Genomic DNA, 6,227 nt, shown 5'->3' with positions numbered 1-6,227 from the left:
GTTTTCTCATTCTGAGGTCTTTTAGCTTCTCAATAGTCTCCCCATATTCCTCCCATCCAACCGGTTTTCTTTCTGTAACCTCCTTTTGGCTAAATGGTATTGTTGCAATCTCATCATAAATGCCTCCTTTTTCAGCTGTAATCTCCTTTGATGCCCACCGACTGGTTCATGTTTCCAGATTTCCTTAATCTCCATTGAAAGATGAGAAAAATTTCTGGATGAGTGAGTTTCAGACCTCCCACATAGGATCATCTGCCAGACATTCCCAGGTAAACCTCACAACCTGTTGAAGTTTATCTAGCCTGTTCCACAGCCTCACCAGGAACAATATCCATGAGGTGGTTTAGATTTGGGATCAGTTACGTAAAAAGATTTGTGTGAACTACCATCTCTGGGGCAATAATATCACTCTGTTCTTGTTAAATCTTTGCACCAACAAACATACAATTGAAATAGGGTTTCACTTTCAGAGCTAAAAGGTGCTGAAAGGTTTGGCATTGAGTTGCTGTGAGGACCTGGAGGAGGGAGAAGGTTTCTCTGTATAATGATGTACGAATAGCCCCAGAGACTCAACTTCCAATCAGACATGGATTTTGTCAGCGCCACAGAGATTCTGCACCAGTCCTCACAACGTATTGTTCTGTCTCAAACCAAATCAGGCCATTCTGGAGCTACTGAAAAGTCACAACAGCTTTGCACTCCAGAAAGATTTGTGCCTCCTGTAGCTCTGATATATATTTAAGGTGATAGTCCTGCTGGAAGATAAACCTTTGCCAGAGTCTTGAGTCTTTTTGCTTCAAGAAGGTTTCCTTCCAAGTTCTGCTGAGATTACTGTCAATTATTCACTTTCCTATTCCCATGTTGCTACAGAAAACATGACATTTCCCAACAGCTATTCTCTAAAGCCAGCCTTTATGTTTCTCTTCCCAGAATTGCATGAAAACCTAATAAAAGCTTTTTAGTTTATCACTTTTTTGCCTCATGCAGACACAAACAGTAAGTTTCTCATCTACGGCTTATTGATCAACAACCACAAATGGTCTTCTAAGTCTATTTTCAGCTACATTAAAATACAAACGGTTCCTCTCATTTGTGCTGCTTGTATTTGACCACACAGCAATGACAATGGGAACACAACTAGTTTTTTCAAATCTGTGGGTGGTTTTAAAAATACAACTGGCTCCCCCTGTTGACTAACTAGCAGAAGCAGCAGCTTTAGCAGAAGTCAGGTAATATATCCAACTTAACAAAAGGAATTAACATTATCCCAAGACACTTCAATAAAATACATTATGACTTTTGTTTTGCCAGAGTTAAGTTGGCCTCTCAAAAATTAGTTTAGGAAGGAGATGTTTGATGTATTTGTGTTTGTGAGAACCCAGATTAACTAGCGTCCCATAGGAGTTTTTTTTGTTGTATAATTATGGTTGAGAGTCTCGTACTCCTGAAGTATTCCCACAGTCGTTTTCAGGAAGTATTCCCAACAGGATTTCTTATCTCATTAACCCGGCTGCAGGTTAATGAGATAATAAGTCATAATTTATTATCTCATTATAAATTATGAGATAATAAATAATAAACAGATTTATTATTCTGTGGCATAATAAATCATAATTTATTATGCCACAGAAACATTTACATAAAATACAGGACTAATACCATCAAGACTTGGAATGATACCATTCTGTCACAAATGCACACGTAAATAAAAGCTTGTAATAAACCCTAAAGACAGAAACCTTTATAAACCAATTTTTAATTTAAAAACAAAACGTCAGTTCTGCAGTTTTTCCATCGCAGTATCTTCTTGTTTTTGCGTTATTCCTGCTTCCATCTGGATGCCATTATCACAGAGCATATGTGATTGCATAAACCAGAATTGTAATCTAGAAGATTCCTTATCTAAGTTTTATCTACCACAAAGAGAGCTGGAACAGTTTCTGTGCTCAAAGTTTAATTATCTTTAAAGGTAGACTTTTCATTTTCATTATTATTAGTCAGTAAATACCAGCCTGGCTCAGAAAAACTGTAAACATACTCTGACTTTTTTCATGCAAGTCCCCAGGAATAAACTATATTTTCTGAAGAATGTGCAGAGAATTGAAACCAGATTTTCTCACCAAACAGCAGGAATGATTTACTTCTCATGACGTGCTGCTCTCTTGGCAGGGATCATTACAGAGCGGCACCTCTGTACAGCACACATGAGACCTCGCATGGAGCCGGAATATGATGTTTAAACCCCCGTTTTGCTCACAGAACATCAGTACAACCTAACAAGGTTTCCTGATATTCAGAGTCACATCTCAGATGTGATTTTGAAAATAGTTGGTTTTAACTCCATATTTACAATATCTGATATTTCCACAAACAAATTTAGTCTAACTTTTGAACTGGCTTGCTGCTGAAATGAAACCCAAATAAACTTGGTTTGACTTGACTAAAACAGAAGGAACGTTTTATTTTGGCTGCAGCATATAAATGAATTTTGGGAAAAATTTGTTAACTAGCTGGTTGTCAGAAAAACTGGTTACATTTCTTCGTATTTTGGTAGATTTAAAATGTTTAAAACTATTTCAGTGACATCTTAAGCCTTAATCACAAACCAGTTCTTGTTTTGTTTTGTTTTGTTTTGTTTTGGGGTTTTTTAAACAGATACAGCAATGAAAGAAACTGTACATAGGTTGAAGAATGAACAACAACAAAAAATAACAAAAACTGAAATCTCTCACACTTCAATTCTGGTAATAATCACATAAACATTGCAATTTCTCCCAACTTTCTCACCATAAAGTGATTGTGCAAGTCTCACTTTATTCCACATAAACATTCATTGTTCTTATTAATGAGAGTAAAATTACCTATGTCCTTAAATAAACAATGGCAAGACCTGTTCAAAGTCATGTTTCACACAAAAGTATGCAAAACATTAACTGTAGCTTGACATCTTAATTTTTCATCTAATCCAGATCATCCAGTTAATCTCAGTCAGCAGACTCAAAAACAAACGTACCAAAGGCAGCACTCATAACTGTAAGCACGTTGTGAAGTTTACTGCGCAGTTTCTGTTTCCCGTCATGATTCAAACGGTCTGTAAAGATCATTTCCGGATTCAACAGTTGAGCTGTCCAGAGTCCTGTTTTCAAGAAGTCCAAACACACCACCGGGTGTGTTTGGTTCCCTTTCTCAGTTACTCTGCCAGGAATCAGGAATGCCAAATTTTACAAGGCAGCATCAGGAATGAATTCCCATTTCCAAGCTGGGATTGGCACACCAAGGTCAGCTTGATGAAATTAATAAACTCTCTCAGCTCCAAACTCTGGAAAAAACAGTCCCACATCAAACCTTGTGTTCTCAGAAGTGAGTGTTGATTTAACACCCCCTGATTTAATCCAGTTCTGTGGAAGAACCAAAACAAATCCAGCAGGCTGAAATTTGTCTGCAGAAGCAGAAAAACAAACAGCAACGTGCTTACAGTTTTTCAGGGGTTTGTAATCTGCTCACTGCAAGTTTGATGCTGATAGACGTGAACAGTTCTCTGTAAACTGAATGGAGGGGGAAATCCACTCCAGCACAGAAACACATTTACTGTCTCACAACTGACTTCTGAAAATTATATTCCTTGAAATCAGTTTCCAACCACAAGAAGAATCAGTTTAATCCCTCTTTGATGCAAAATAACTTTATTTTGGATTTTCTTTTTTTTTTTTTACACTGTGACAGCAGGCAAATCCAATCCAGTTATGGTCTAGTTCAAGTTTTTTTCCCAGTAAATCTGCAGATTTGATTTGACTTTGATGCAACTTCTTATGAGTAAGCACGAGGCTAGTTTACTCGTTTTTTCACAAAAACTGAGCTCTGAATAAATGTCCAATTTCAGAAACTATAAGAAAAAGAGAGTACTAGTTTACAAAAAAGTACATTGAAAAAAAAGTCACTTGTTGTGTTTACTGACCAAAAACAGTTGGAGTTCTTAAAGGAGGAGAAAACAAACTTTGCAGTATTTGATCAAATGATTGACTGATAAACCCTAATTTATTAAGTGACATATGCATCAGATTGAGTCAGGACATTTCAATTATTGGCAATATTTTGTGGAAGTAAATGAAAACATGAATGGCACATATACATTGAAAATTAAAAGTTCCAATAAGTTAGCTGGACAAATAAAGATAAGAGTTATTAGATAAAACTGGCAATTTATTCAATGCTTTTCAGTAAAAGTAGAAACAAATATCCAGTAAAGACAAGTGACCCAAGTACTAGATGCTGTGGTACTCCATCACTGATTAGTGTGCAATAAAACGTTACTAATTTGAAAGAACTGAATCTACATACACCATCATATTCCCATTCTCGTAATTTATACAGCATGTTTAAAATTTAAGCAAAATGCTGTCATTTTGGTTTTATTCAATGGGATTTATTTGACCAAGGATTTGAAAAGATTTGGGTTAGCTGAATGTATTTGGGCAGTTTTTTAAGAAATATGACGTTTTGAGATCTTATACTACACTACTGTTGACCTGACCCTAGAGGTCAGCCCACACAGCAAGTACAGTGCCGGCTGTTTTTCTGGCATGTTTAATGAATCTTATCTTCACAAGTGAGTTTTCTGCTTCCTAGCTTCAAGCGGCAATTATTTTACAGAAGGAAGCAAAAGTAATATTTGGAAAGAAAAGAAGTGGAGGTTGAACCCATTGAGAGGAAAAGACTTTAAAACTTCCACAAAAATGCTGTACTGTAGGCATTGTCGTTTTTATTGCTTGCAATGCCTACATCATGGTGTTTACATTCTATTAATTATGTATATACTTACCAAAACAGAACTATAATTAAGTTATGCTAGTGTGACAACTGTATATATCTAAAGTAAGTTATGCAGAAATCTCCTCTTGAGGGAAAATAGTATTTTTTCCTACAGTTTTACTCTTTGCATTTTTGTTTTTGTCCAAAAAAAATGGTTTCAGATGTCTTTTCGCTTTCTTTGGCTCAAATGATTCTTCTATTATAGGTGGTACTTTAATTTAATATTTTCTCACATACCTTACACAGCAGGTGACATGATCCTGTTCTGTCCTCCTCCACCTCAATGGACTACATTTTGGTCCTACTATCGTCTTCCTCCCTAAGAGACAAATCCTTGATATCAAGTTCCGGTAGTTGCAATAGACTAAACTCTGCTGACTAGTCATAGGAAAACAAACAGCACATAAAGGTACTGTTAAAAAGTCACTTTCATTTGCTGAAACTTTACCTTTTCTGTATAATAAAATGCATTTGTTCCTTTGTGTATCCTAAAAGAAACAGAGCCGTCATGGCGGCGACGCTGTCAGGTGCGTAGCTAACATTAGCATCTAGCGTTAGCATCAGCTGCTTCCTGCTATTACAACTGGAAGTTTCATGACAGCAGAGGTTTTTTATTGCTTTACATTATAACATTTAATAAACTACATTTACTCACAAAAACCATGGTTGAATTCACTCAAAAGTGTATATAGTGTTTTTAACCATCTCCGTGTCATGCTGCGCCACCTAGCATAAATCGACGCTACGTAGTTAGCTTAGTAACGCGCACGTGCGCTTGGAAAGCTGCTATTTACGCAGCAGGTTACGCCAGTTTTTTTCAAAGTAATGGCCGCCAGAGGGCGCTCTGAAAGTTAGGAAAACAAGAAAAAGTACAAAATAAATGTTTCAATCATACATTTAATCTGTTTTTTAGCCATTAGTATAAAGTTTCTGACAAGAAAAGTCCCAAGAAACTATCCAGTAGAGGACACTGCGGCAAAAAACCTAAATTAAATTAAATTTGATGGGATTAGTATAAAAATATGACATTTCTTTTATAATAAGAGGGGCTTTGTGGTGAAAAACTTCCTGGTAAAATATTCAACATCAGATTAATAAAGTCATAATTTTTTGATAAAATTTTCCATCAGTTTTTGTTGCCAAATAAAATGAGAAAGTATGAAGCATTCATGCTAAATGAATGTAATAATTGTTAAATGGTAAATAAAAGTGAGGGAGAAAAAGATGTAAAATTCAATGTTTTTTTATACATGTTTCCCATAGTATTGTTTGTTCTGTTTAATTTCTTTCACATTTTAATTTCTGTCATAAATAAAATCAGTTTTAATGTGGCTATTGCTAAAATAAAGCATGGTATTTAAAGCTAGTCGGCAAGAGAAATAAGTTCTATGATGCAAAAGACAAAAAAGAAATCATAT

The sequence above is a fragment of the Xiphophorus maculatus genome, chromosome 24 (assembly GCF_002775205.1).
Source record: "Xiphophorus maculatus strain JP 163 A chromosome 24, X_maculatus-5.0-male, whole genome shotgun sequence".
NCBI lineage: Eukaryota > Metazoa > Chordata > Actinopteri > Cyprinodontiformes > Poeciliidae > Xiphophorus > Xiphophorus maculatus.
The sequence above is the reverse complement of the archived record's forward strand: the minus strand, read 5'-3'. Positions refer to the sequence as shown.